Source organism: Amblyomma americanum, chromosome 4, assembly GCF_052857255.1.
Source record: "Amblyomma americanum isolate KBUSLIRL-KWMA chromosome 4, ASM5285725v1, whole genome shotgun sequence".
Lineage (NCBI taxonomy): Eukaryota > Metazoa > Arthropoda > Arachnida > Ixodida > Ixodidae > Amblyomma > Amblyomma americanum.
In genome coordinates, this window is record NC_135500.1 from 69,327,111 (window position 1) to 69,340,922 (window position 13,812).

General features: G+C 45.1%; 1 pseudogene; it reads right to left on the bottom strand.

Moving 5' to 3' along the window:
* Positions 1-13,812, bottom strand: part of LOC144129556 (uncharacterized) — a 59,398-nt pseudogene that overhangs the window by 28,987 nt on the left and 16,599 nt on the right.

Below are 13,812 nucleotides of genomic sequence, written 5' to 3' on the forward strand. Positions count from 1 at the left end.
CCTATCTTCGCCGCACGGAGTTTCTGCTGGCTCGCTTCCCCGTCTATTCCTTTGTGTTGCTGTTCGAAAGTGCTTCCGAGGCCGGAGGAACCGTTGTGCGACGCGACCTTCTTCTTCTTCTTTTCCTTAGTAAGCATGGGACATACCCACGCAGGCGGATTGGCCAAGGTTCAGTAGACAATCCCAATGAGGTATTTGCACGGGGAAAAATTGGCGTGAGAAGACTGAATCATGATAAAAATTGGAAAAGTCAAATGAATAAAAAAATATGAATTACCAGGATTAAAATCGAGCATTTTTGGACATGCGACAAAATTTTTTATACAGCTAACCAGGTAATCGATCAGTGGAACTTGTGTAATCATGAAGGTAGCCGCAAACATTGCTTAACGGGAATCCCTTGGCGCTCGCACCGAACGAAAGAACTGGAAGAGACAGAGAGAGTCCTAACCTCGAAAGAGGGACCTCCAAACACTTTTTTATCTCAACTGCGAACAGCCGGCTAGAGAGGAGATAATGATCTATTGCTTCAACTTGTCCACATGATACAGAAAGGTTTGTCGCAGTGAACCCACATCTGCATACGTACAAATTTAAGTGAGGGATTCTGCATCGCAGAAGCGTCATTGACACCTCACAAAGCCTTGATTTGCACCACCGGATATTCCATGGGTACTTTAAGTGATGCAAATCTACGGTATTGAGCAATGGATCACTCAAGTTGGCTGAAATATGTTGGAAGCAGTGGAAACGTGAAGTTTATAACAGAATGAGGTGAGGGACGGGATAGATTACAGGAGCGCTGAGAGCTGACCTTGCCAATAAATCAGCCACCTCGTTAAAATAGACGCCCGAATGCCCAGGTAACCAGACAAAGCGGATGTCACGCACTGTGCGCGGAAGAAAAAAACCCAAGCGAACGATTCAATAAAGATTTTCGCGAACTTCGGAGAGAGACTAGTACTGAAAGGCAGTCGGCAAGAATAAGAACCCGTGCTACATGCCTAGGAAGTTTGAAAAGAGCCAAACCAATGGCCAGAAACTCTGCGAAGAATATAGGAGTTTAATCTGGGATACGAACAGAATAGCTCCAAGCCAGCTCCTGCGAATATATCCCAACCCCCGCCTTCTCACAGCTGCCGGAGGCATCAGTGGAGATAACAGTATGAAGAGAAAAATTCTGTAGGTGTTCAGAAAGGAGACCATTTAGGATATTTGTGAGCATATGTTTCGCTTGGGACGGTAAAATATGGTCGTAATAGAAGACGGGGTCAGCCTGCGTATCTGCAACTTGTAGCAAGGAGATCAGAGCAATCTGAAGCGGGGCTAACAGATTCTGCGTGAACCTAACATGCGGAAGCTGATAGCGTGGCCAATGATTAGTGAGAAACAGGTATGGTTGGGATAAAAAAGTGGGGCTACTAACGCCGGGGGCCGGGTCAAAGGACCCGAGGAAAGTAAGCACTGTTAGAAGTTGGAAGCGGGAAAAGAGATCGGGGATACGGGCTTCCAGATAAAGGACAGCGTTTGAAGCTGATTTTGGGAGCCCGAGGCATAGCCGTAGGGCACGTCTTCCCAGTAAAGCTAATGGCTGCAGCTTGTAGTTTGCGCTACCAGAGAACAAAACGCAACCAAATTCCAAAATCGGTCTCATATAAGCCTTATAGAGCAGCAGTAACGTGTCACGACGCATGCCAAACTTTTTATTGCCACCTCGTGTCAACAGGCCCAGAGCACGTTCCCCTTTAATAACATTATTCTTAATATGGTGTCGCCAGTCGAAACTTTGGTCATATGTAACGCCTAAGTGTTTAACCAACTTCACCTGCGGAATTGGAGTGGAGTGGCAGACTAGCAAGATGTAGAAAGCAGTGTCGGGCGGAAATACCAGCACGCCACATTTGCTGACTTTAAGTGATAAATTAATTTGGTTCAACCAGACTTCAATAGCATTCAGGTATGCCTGCAAACACTCGTAAAGTGCATGAATATCGTTTGCTGATGCGAAAATAGCTATATCATCTGCGTATACATAAACTGTAATGTTTGGAGGATTGGGTATGTCCCATACCAATATGTTGAAAAGCAGTGGAGACAAAACAGATCCTTGCGGCACACCTCTTGATTTAACATAGGTATTATAACCGAAAGATCCGTCTGTACAAAAAAAATATCTATGCTTTAAAATCCAAGAGGCAACTTCTTCTGGGCTTCGTGCAGAGCGTGCTGCACTTCTTTTCCTCTTTCGTGCAATGCGGATGCGCTGGAAAATGTACCGAATGCCTGCGTACGCCTGCTGAAAAGTACGCTAATTTTGCGAAGGTTAGTGCAGGGGGCAGCGTTAGGATAAATAATATTGTAGAAGAGAGGGTGCAAAAAATAAGCAACTGTCGAGAATCACATCATTAACGAGCGTGAACGTTGTGATTTTTTAGATCTTTGTCCCTGAATCCCTTCAGTTTCGGTGCGGTTCAGCCCTCTACCCAGTGTAAGCCAGCAGTCGTGCCTTTCTTTTCCTTACAACTATTAAGCGACACCAAGACGTGCACTGTCTGTAGGTTCTGCAGAGTGACGACGCTCATGCCTCGACCTATGACATGAATTAAGTGCGAAGGGTCACCAGCGCGGCAAGCGATACTGCTGTTGTGCACGTAGTAGGTTTTGGTGTCGGTTTTTTCGCTGTTCACAACCGAATGAAGTGCAATTGAGGTTGATGTTCAATTCCACCCAACCAGGGAACCTCGTGTTCGTTCACTCTGTTCGTTCCGAGCCTCACACTACATTGCTGACGATGACGGTGCGTCATCACACTACACTGGCGACGCAGCGTTAGGCCAATGTTCCCGGGCACAGCGGATTGTTCGCCCAGTTCCATAAATTCTGCGCCAAATTTCCGACGTCGGAATTTCTCTGAGTGTGCCTCAAGGCTTCAGTATTTCCAGCATTCAGTTCCATCGCTGCCTGCAACTCCATTTTAACCACGTGTGAGTTCTGCGAGGCTTTCCTTTGTTTTTCGCGACCTAGCGTCGCGTGCATGCAGGGAGCCCAGCAAGCGTACATCTCATCATTGCTGACTAGAATAGATGCATTCGAGGATCAGATACCTTGTTCCTCTACCTTTTTCGCCTAAATGTGTGTCAAGAAAGCTCTTCTTAAATTTTTCGAACTTGCCTGATCAGCAGCTTTGGAAACAGATCTCTTCAAAGAACTGGCCTCCGAGTTCTGTTCTATGAATGGAATTAAGGAAATAAGAAGGCAGATTCTAAGAGCAAGCTAAGTTCCAAGGACAAATATAAAAAATGCCCGGTTCTCTATTCAAGTGAATGGCAACAGTCGCTGACATCAGACGCTGTTCCCTATCAGCGCTCATTTTTTCATTGCTCACAACATGCTGTCCAACGGTTTGTCGGCTTGCCCGACGGTGAAGGCAGCCAATGCGGCTGGACTGCAAGGGCTTTGCAACGAGGCCTAACGGAAGCATACTTCATGAAGTTAAGCAACAGGCTTGAACTGCACCGGTGCCCTAATTTCACCCGTGTTAGGCCCCAAGGCAACCGTTTTCAATAAATTCATGTGTACCTCGCTCTTTCAGCAGTGAACATGTCAAAAAGAGCAAGGATATTAAACTTGTTTTTAACGAAATTACGTCTCATATCCTTGAAAATATCTCGTGAGGCTGCGCTGTTGCCCAGCACCGGAGCCGTTCCTGCTGTGGCCAGGCTCAACCGCAGTTCCATGGTCACAGCGGTTGCAGATATTTAAAATATCTCACGTTGCTATGCGGTTCTCGTTCATCAAAAGAAAACAGTGTTTCTTTTTACAACTTCGATGATTAAGGCAGTCGTATTTGGTATTCAAGAAAATCTGTTCACCCGTTCTCAACGGTAACGACGAACGAAACGTGCGGTGGCTCCACAGATGAGTATTAAGAAACTGCGTCCATCCGGACTCAAAAAGTTTTCAACTCCCTCTCATGTGGTTCCGGAACGATATTCATTCTACTGTAGATATCAACAACGCGACGAGGCAGTCTCCGAACCTGCCCCCGCAATTCGTGATATGTATAGAATGGTCCGAAGAGATGCCGAGTGACCATTTTGTTAACTGGTGTGGCATCTCAGCGAGTCCAAGAGAGGTTGTTACCGGAGAGATCGGCACTGTTTTCTACCGTTGCTGTGCGCATAGCTACACAGTATGTACAGAGAGCAAAATACGCTAAAAAATCACGCAGTGGTCTAAACCGTACAGAAGGCATCTGCAACGCAGCCACCTGTTCATATCGAAGGGCCTGTCCTCAAATAAACTTAAAAAGTGGCAATATGCTCAACTGTAATATCAAAGACCATATCTTATTTCTTCAAGAATGTCGCCTAATCGTCAAGTCCAGTGCCGCAACGAGCGCCGCTTTAATCAACAGGGGTAAGCAGCTCGACAGCAAGATGCTACATGGAACCGCTTCCGGTGTGGTTCCAGTCGGCACAGCGCTTCAGCACCCACCTTTCCAACCAAAGGGAAAGAGCATTTTCTCTGCTCACGCATAGAACACTATCAGAGCGTATCCAATAGGCGCAAAATATCACTGGAAGAATTTCAAGAGAACCAATGGCGAGAACAAGAGTCCGACATTGAAACGTATATGAACCGACTCCACGTATTGCGTTAACAAAATCGGCCGTCCGGCGTTCACATTCAGCTCTAGGAAGCTCAAGGCAGTCTTGTGGTCAACTCAGGACGGGTCGTACGCGTAATCATCCAGAAGTTACTCACAGGATATTTTTTCACCACCATGTTGCTGCAAGTACTTCCGGTCACTATTATAGAAGAGATTATTTCAAGAGAAACATTAACATTGTAGGCTGTTTTTCTACATTCAGTGAATTTCAAGAACTACGCCGATATTATTGTGTACAGTTCAAGAAGGCGTCACGCTGTTTGGCTTATGCGCCATCCGGACTCTAATCGTATTTTTCACCTTTGCCACATTGTAACGCCTGCAAACAGTTGCGCAGCCCGACTAAATACAACTACCTTCAATCCTGAGCAGAATTTTGCAACGCTTCTTTCAACAGGAGTGGGTCTCGCAAAAGGATACCAAGTTTCAGTCAATATTCGAGGAAAGGCGCAAGCCAGTTTCGGTGAAAGTGCGTCGTTTTTTTCTTGCTAGTAGGTCAAAGGCGTCCGAAGAGCTTCAAAGCCGACAACAAAGTGCAAAACTTGTACTTATAGCAGTACATTCCAACAAAGAGTATACGGATGCAAGACATGCAGCAACTGAGGGCAATTTACAAGTAGCAGCTTAGGTATAATTCGAAATGCTACCTTTGTTTTAAAGGCAACAGAGTTTTCTCTGGGCCATGAAAACTTCTCGGTCGTCGAAATACTGTGTTGTATCACCTGGACAATGGGAAAAAATGGAGGGCTTACAAGTTGTTCAAGAGATCTTAACGAGTCCCCTGAATGGGTCACCTGGTGGACCTTTTTCATGCACCTTTTTTAAATCCCACTTCGGCTTACAGTAGACAGGCTCTATGTCAACGTGCTCCACCGCACTCACGTAGTGAACCTACTGCACCATTATCACCTGGAGGCTGGATCACTGAACCATTCGGGAGGAAGAATTTTTCTTACTGTGTCTTCATCTGGACAAACTAGTGGACGGCCTCAATGCGCCCAACGATTAATTTCAGCAGAATCGGCGGAAGGGTAGACACTAACTGGTATAGTTGGTGTCGGTTCATCGTTAAGAAAAAAACAGAGGAAAGGACGGGACAAGAAAGAGACAACAAGACGAGTGCTGACTATCAACTGACGTTTTATTTCAGAAGGCGGGAATATATGGGCTTCAAGGTCGTGAGAACAAATATAGAGAGACAATCGTAGCAGGCACAACTCATCATACGAAGGCGAGAGCGAACGCACGTGGTGCGCTCGGCTGCTAACAACGGGGTGAGGAGAGTGTGATGAGAAAGTTCTGAAAACACAAAAACAGAAATAAAAGAATCAACAACAAAGGTGTGTAATCATAAACAACAAAAACGCTAACGTGCGGCTTAATGCGTGTCAAGGAACTTGGGATTAAGCAATGTGATTTCCTTTGGGAACAAGGTGACGGATAATGTGGCGACACAGGCTTGATTCGTCATGTGAATGATGAATGCTTCCCAGATTTAGCGTGCGCTTTGGACGTGATATTTCTTTAAGATGCGTGATTGGTTACGCATAGAAAAAAAATCATCACAAGTGGTGCAGTGAATAGCAATGTTGCAACCTATTGTCGATCCAAGGGAATTGCGGAATAGGCGGCACTCCTGCAATCACTCTTTCGTTTTGTGAGTGACTTACAAATGGGAGAGCTTTCAGCCTCCCATTCTTGTGTTGTGCAGGACTCTATTCAGTGTTGTTATCAGTAAGTGCAACATTTTAATGAATCTCGGAGCTTTCTGCAGACCCCTATTCCGCACCTATAAGAGCCCAGTCGCTTCCTGGGGAGGGATTGCCGCTGGGACATATGTGAGGTTATTATCTGGCCAGGCGACATGTGATAAGGCATTATTCCCTGAAAATGTTGAGCCATCTATCATGTGATTGTTATTTTTATACTGATAAGTGCTTTTCCACGCTGTAGTTCTGTTTACATCAGGCTGAAGTAATACTCAAGCATAACTTCAATATGCACAGCTAGACGTAAAGGAAGCACATTGTAGTTCTTCCCAAGCCAGGATACTCACTGAACTGCTCCCATTCCTGGCAAGTCAGTTTGAAGTTCTGCCGAGGGCTAAACAGCTGGCCGACTTCCTTCGTGCCTAAGCACTGATTACGGCTGATGTGATATTCGTTCTTGCCTCTGAAAATGATTTGAAGCTGCTTCGAAATAGCAGTTATTGAAACATGTGTTTGCCATACTGCATCTGCAAGTGCATTTTTTTTTCAAATATATAACAATGTCTTGAATTAACTACCCCCACTTTCAGCTTTTTTTAAGACTCACACGGGAGAATATAAGCGTTTCTGCGCATATTGTTTCTGCGCAAGCGTGGCCCATCGATAAGGAGGTATCATATAGAAAACTGAAGTATGTTCACCGCATAAAAGATCACTCTGCGCCAAAAGGTGGTGTGGTACTTGGCACAGTAGTCACGGCTCTAACTAACTCTGGCACGGAAGAAAAACGGCGTCAACAAAAGTGCGTCAACAGGTTTTATCTTCTAGCGTCTTTTGACACATAGTGAATATACATGTAGTGCTACTGCAGCAACTACGCTTGGAGCAGCTGCTGAGTTAGGTGTCCGAAATAGCGCAAAAGAATACTCGCATCGCACCTTCTCCCTTTTCTTCACTTTGTAAGGTGTCTAGTGGGCGCTCTTAGGCAGTGCGGGTACTCCCATTCTCCTTAAACCCTAGCATGTTCGTCCCATCATTTTGTAGCTCACAATAGATCATCTGAATTTGCCACGTACAGCGTTCTTAAATATATATTTAAAGTGCACTGCGAAAGAATATAGGCTCTTGGGAAATGGACCGAGACATTTAAAAAAAGAAGAGAATACGACAAGTTGCGCGTGAATACTGACTCTCTGCTTCCTTAGAAACAAGAAAGAGAAAGGCCGATCTCTCATGAATATTCCACTCGGCTGTGGCGAAGAATTCAAGGAAAAGCTTTAAACTTGGGTTGGCATAAAGAAGGAAGGCATGCAAAAAGCTTCGCAGGAGAGGGGGATCACAATGTAATGCTTTTTATCGTAACGCTAAGGCGCAAGTAAGAGTGGGCGCCTTCATATGTGACAATAAATGGCAATAAAAAGTGCAGGCACCAGAGAGGCAACCTTCGAACGAAACTAACTCTGCATGGCTGGGTACACTTGGAACAGGGGACCATCCCGAACGACTGGAGACATGGGGAAATATTAATGATTCCCATGTCCGGAAAGACTCCAAGCCTGGAAAATATTACACCCATCTCGTTAACTTCATGCTTGGGAAAAGCATATGAGAGAATTGTGCATGAGAGGTTGCAGACCCACCATGAAGACAATGAACTCAAGCCCCACACTATGTTTGGAATTCGAAAATACCTATCACCACAAAACGTTCTGCTGCACGTCAAAGAAGAGGTGCCCAATATTGTCCCGAAATATGGAATAAAAATCTTGCTTGCTCTCGATCTCAAAGCGGCCCTCGATAACGTCAGTCTCAGGGCTGCCCTGGAGGGGCTGAGCAAGCTTGGTTGACGGCAGGGGGTACACAACTCTGTAAAAGTCTTCCTCGGTAACAGAACCGCTATCATTGAAATAGGAGGAATCTGGACTGACACCTTCATCAAGCCCAAAAAAAGAAGACCGCAAAGCACTGTGAACTCCCTTATACTTTTTAACATTGTTATGAGTGACATAAGAAGGAACCTCCAAAAATTGAAAAAATCAGGCATGCCATCTACGCAGACGAGATCACAATCTGGGTGGCAAGGGGATCCTTAGGAGAAAAACAAGAACTTCTTTAGCGAGCAGCAGACAGGGCCAACGCATACGCTCAACACCACGGACTTGCATGCTGACCTGAAAAATTCGAGGTGCTCAAAGTCTACAGAACGTATGATCTGCAAAACTCCATTTACATCAACATAGGGGAAACGAAGGTTCCGGAAGTATCGACCGTTAGGACCCTTGGCATTCAATACAGAGTAACCGTCGTATAGATCGCACAGTCAGACTGCTACCAAATACCACAGCACAGATCACACGGATGATTGCGCGAATTTCCAACAGAAGTAGTGGTATGAAGGAGGAGGACACATGTAAGCTAGCATCGGCCCTCGTGGTCACTAGGGTATTATACAGCGTCCCCTACCAGACACCGCTCAAGCTCGAAAAGAAAAACAAGTGGAGGCAATTCTTAGGAAATCATGCAAATGCACTCTCGGGCTGCCGGTCAACACTTCGAAGGCGGAGAAATTTCTTAAACTGGGCATAAACAACGCAGTACAAGAAAATATCGATGCCCATCTTGCGCAGAAAACCAGAATCATGCTCTCACAAACGGTCATAAACACGCTGCGTTTACTGGACATCAAGGGGCTTTGAGAGAAGACAACCGCTCAGCGAGCGTACCGAACGAAATCAGGGGGATCATCGAGGTCAGCCCGATACCGGGAATTATGCATCCAGATATACACAAGGCGAGAAATGAAAGATCGCAAGCCCACGAAAGATGCTTCGCCGAGAAAAAAGACGTATTTTATGCTGACCCAACCACATAAAGAGAACGATACGGCTCGGTAGCCAGCGTGGTAGATCACCAGCTCAGGGAAATCAACTGCGCTTCCATCAAAACCAACAACATCCTCGAGGCTGAAGAAGCAGCAATCGCACTCGTAGTCATCCTCCAAGGCGAGGAGCCCCACGCACACATAATAACAGACTCTCAAGAGGCACGCACAAAGTACGCATATCCACTGCAGCTATCCTCAAACTCAAGGCGAGAACAATCACCTTTACGAGATGCTTTATCACGTAGATGCCAGGCCATGAAGCTGTCAAAGGGAACCCACGTGCTGACGCCAACGCCCGAGCATAAGCCCACCGGGAGGCGCACACCGAAGGGGAACTAGACACAGTCACAAGATGGTATCGAGCCATCTTTGAACACAGACGAGCCCCCAGGAGGACCTATCCCCCACCACAGAAAAAAACTTAGTAGAGAGCAGTCGGTCGCCTGTAAACAACTGCAGACTAATACATACATCTTTCATCATATGACAGCAAATGCCCGCTCTGCGGGGAACACTCAACGCTTTATGTCGTAACATGGGCGTGCCAGAAAACGAAGGCAGCGGCAATAAACAACACTCCAACATGGGCGCAGTGGGAGGCTGCGCTGCCCTGTTCGAAGGCTGAAGAACAGTTCAAGCTGATCGACAGGGCTCGCAAGACTGCAAAGGCCACTGGGGCCCTGGACTGAGGGACCCACCTAAGCCGCGAGAATCCTCGTTGAGAATAAAGTTTTAATTCATTCAATACGCATGGCGAAAAGCTTTGTACTTGAAAATTGTATCTTATCCGTATTCTTTGCTTTGAATTTTACTCCACTTAATGCACTTGCGACATAACGTTCTTCCCTTGAGCAGCGAATGCTGCCTGTAGTGCGCCGCTTGTGCCCACGCCATAGTGGCCTCCATTTTTAAGACCTGTTGTCCATTACTGACTTTATATTTAGGACAAAGCCGTAAGCATCCTGAGTGTTTTGTAGCGATAGCTACATAACTGTAGCATTTCGAGCCTTCAGCGTGGAGGCGCCGTGGCGGTGGCGGCGCAGCCACGCTGTGGCGGTGCCGGCGCGGTGTCGGTGCAGCCACCGCGTGGCGGCGCTGCCACCGCCACGTATTGACGTGCTGCGGAGCAGCTGCGGGTGGCGCGGCGCCGGCATAGAGTTTCTTAATATTAACTAGAGGGAAAGCTGGCGGCGCTGCACCTGGGTCACCATGGGCGCTCAAACCATCATGCTGCGATGAGCTACTTGATGCAGGACAGTCGGTTTTTTTTTCATGAACAGAGAGTGGCGTTACTGAGATGTCCCGTTCCGTCCACGGCGGAGAAAACTTTGGCGCAAACGTATTGCGCAAAAGCCATAGTATTCAAAACGCAACAGCGCACGACGCAAATAAATGGTTTGTTTTTTAAATGCCATTAAAAAAACCTTCTGAATTGTTGAACCGACAAAATATTTTTTAAAAACATATTTCTTTTAAAAATAAGTGCCTGTTAAGCACGAAATGAAGGTTTTGTTGTCTGCAATACTTGTCCAATAGGAGAGCAAGCCACCGCTTATTTTAGGCAAACCTTATATTTACATGCTTTCCTGCTCGTCTGTTGCAATTTATAGAAGGATATTGAATGCTAATACATTCTTGATTATCGAACAACGTTTGTTTTTTCATTATTTTTTGGCCAAACGTTGTAATTCTGCAGTCGGTAGCTCTCCGCCCCATGATGCTCAGAGCGCCCATGGTGGTTCAGGTGGTCTCGAGGAAGCTCCATGCAAACTACCATAAGCGGGTGCGAGCTTTCCCACTAGTTTAAACTAGGTCCGTCCGATTCAGCCTGCACGATATAGACTAGTTCATGCAGTGCATAGCAAGTGCCGTGCAAGGGCTACACTCATGCAGCGCCAGTTCAGACGTGCAGGCGTAGCGCGACACTAGCGCCAAATCGAAACGAATGCTAAAGTGCAGATGTCGTGCAAGCCTTCTGCCTCGTTTGCGATGCGAGCGCGCTTGTCACGTCTGTTATTGTTTGCCTTATGTTCTCTGAGCTACGAAGGAAAAGAAAATGGACCGCGACCTGCTGCCAACGGTTATACAAACGGCTATGGAGCTTGTAGACTCCGACAGTAGTGACGAAGAGGAACTTGAGGAACTTATTGCAGTTGCAGTGACGAAGCTGGCGAGACTGAAGAGGAACTGCGTGCTTCGTTACTGCGAAGAAGTCGTAGGGTAGTATTATGACTGAGCTCAAAAGTTTGTTTCACCTGTCTCGAAGCACCTTTGAAACTGTTGTAAGTTCTTTCGAAGCGTCGCAGTTTTTTCCAAACCCTACCAAAGGTCGTCCAAACAATTGTTCAGTCGCTTTAGAATGAGGCCTTTCCGCGGCGCCCTGCAACGAAACATAAAAAGTCAAGGAAACCATGGATCTTATAAGAGCTTTATAACCGCATACTGCAAAAAAAAAATTGCCGATTCTCAACTTTTATCGAAACAAAAAACTCAGAGATATTTCGAGATTTCAAGAAAATCAGGAACAAGCTAGGCGCCGACAAAAAGAAGGCTAGACAACAGTACTATATAAACAAGTTTTCCAACACTACATCTCCAAAGCAGAGCTTGGCTCTCGTAAACGATATGCTCGGAAAAAAATCAAACAATGTCCTCTCTTCACTCAACATTAATGACATAGAATACACGAGGATTCACTTGGCAAATAAATTTAACGAGCATTTCCTTACAGCTGGTGTAACGGAAAATGTAGATCCATTCCGTAAAGAGCCTACAAGTTACATAAAGAAGAGATACACAAATTCAATTTTCCTGGAACCATGTACTGATAATCAGATTGTAGACATAATCTCACTCACTCCGAAACAATAGCGCCCTGGGAATAGATGACATCCTAACAAGGCAAATTAAATTTGTTGCTGATATAGCCACCCCCGTAACACATATCGTAACATCATGCTTAGCACTGGTACGTTCCCAGACTTGATGAAAGTGGCTCCTGTAGCTGTAATTCACAAGGCGGATGACGCCAACAACCTCAACAACTGCAGACTGATTCTCCGTTCTTTCTACTTTTGCGAATGTTGCTAAACATGTAATAAATAATCGTCTGTATAATTATCTGGCACGACACGAAATTACTGCGAAAGAGCAATATGGTTTCTAAAAGTATAAAACTACAGAATCTGCTTTGCTTAATATAAAGGAAAAGCTAATTGATAATATAGAAAGAAGACTAGTAACAATATTAATTTTTCTCGATTTAAAGAAATTCTTCGGCTCGGTAAAACACGATATCCTTCTTCAAAAGCCGGAACGGTACGGGATAAGAGGTCTTGCTCTTGAGCTTCTAACCAGTTATTTGAAAAATCGGTTTCAAATAACAAAAAAAAAACGCAGTATCATCACCAACAGGTGAAATTGTAGTTGGTGTGCAACAGGGTTCTATTTTAGGACCGATACTGTTCCTTGTATCTATTAATGACATAGTGAACATACCGCAGACGAAGAATATTATTATTTACGCAGATGATACTAATGTGTTCTTTTCAGGAAATAATATGGCTATATTAGAAAAAGAGGCAATCGTATGGCTGCAAGACTAAATATGTTCTATTTAGAGCCAAAAACAAGACCATTACTGAAGGTTTTCAACTAAACTTTCAAAATTCAACTCTACTTCGTGAAAATTCAATAAAATTTTTAGGAGTAATTTTTGAGCATCACTGACTGTGGAATGACCATTCAGACTACTTGCGCAGTAAAGTATCGCGGTCAGTGGGCAAAATAAACAGACTACGAATGCTTTTACCTGTCAGATACAAACTACAGCTGTACTACTCTATAGTTCACTCCTATATACATTACGGGCTACTTGTGTGGGGAACAACAACACTTACGATTATAGCAAAATTATTTTCGCTGCAAAAAAGGGCTATCCAGGCTATATTCAATCTTACACTCAGCCAAGGCGCAGGGGAGCTTTTCAGAAAAAACAAGTTACTTAAAATACAAACAATGTATGACAAAAAACTGGCTATATACATAAAGAATCAAATAAACTACAGTAAAGGAACGTTTCAGAACACATATCTGCACATGCCTGGACCATATAACTTCCGAACAGCTAATTTCCATGTTTCAATGTTCCGTACAAATTATGGCCACCAAATGTTGACGTTTGTGATACCGCGAGTTCTAAATGCTTACCCCCCGCTACTTTCTATGACAATGTAAAAACGAAGTGACGAAAGTTATAAAAAAGCCGTGCATGATATGCTACTTTCGTGACAGTGCTGTATAAGTAAACACCTTTGTTTCTTTCTCCCAAACTCGACTGATGAAGTTGAGGAGCTCCTTTCTGAGTTGCAAGGGCAGATTATGCAGCATTTGACTGGTGATGCCGTCGGGACATTGTGCACACCGGCGCCGCAGGCCACTGGGCGCAGTCTGAAGCTCACGAAGCGTCAACGGGACGTCCAGAGCAGCGACATGTTGGTTTCAGCGATGCCACGAGTTCCAGTGTAAACAAAAATAATCCAATAAAA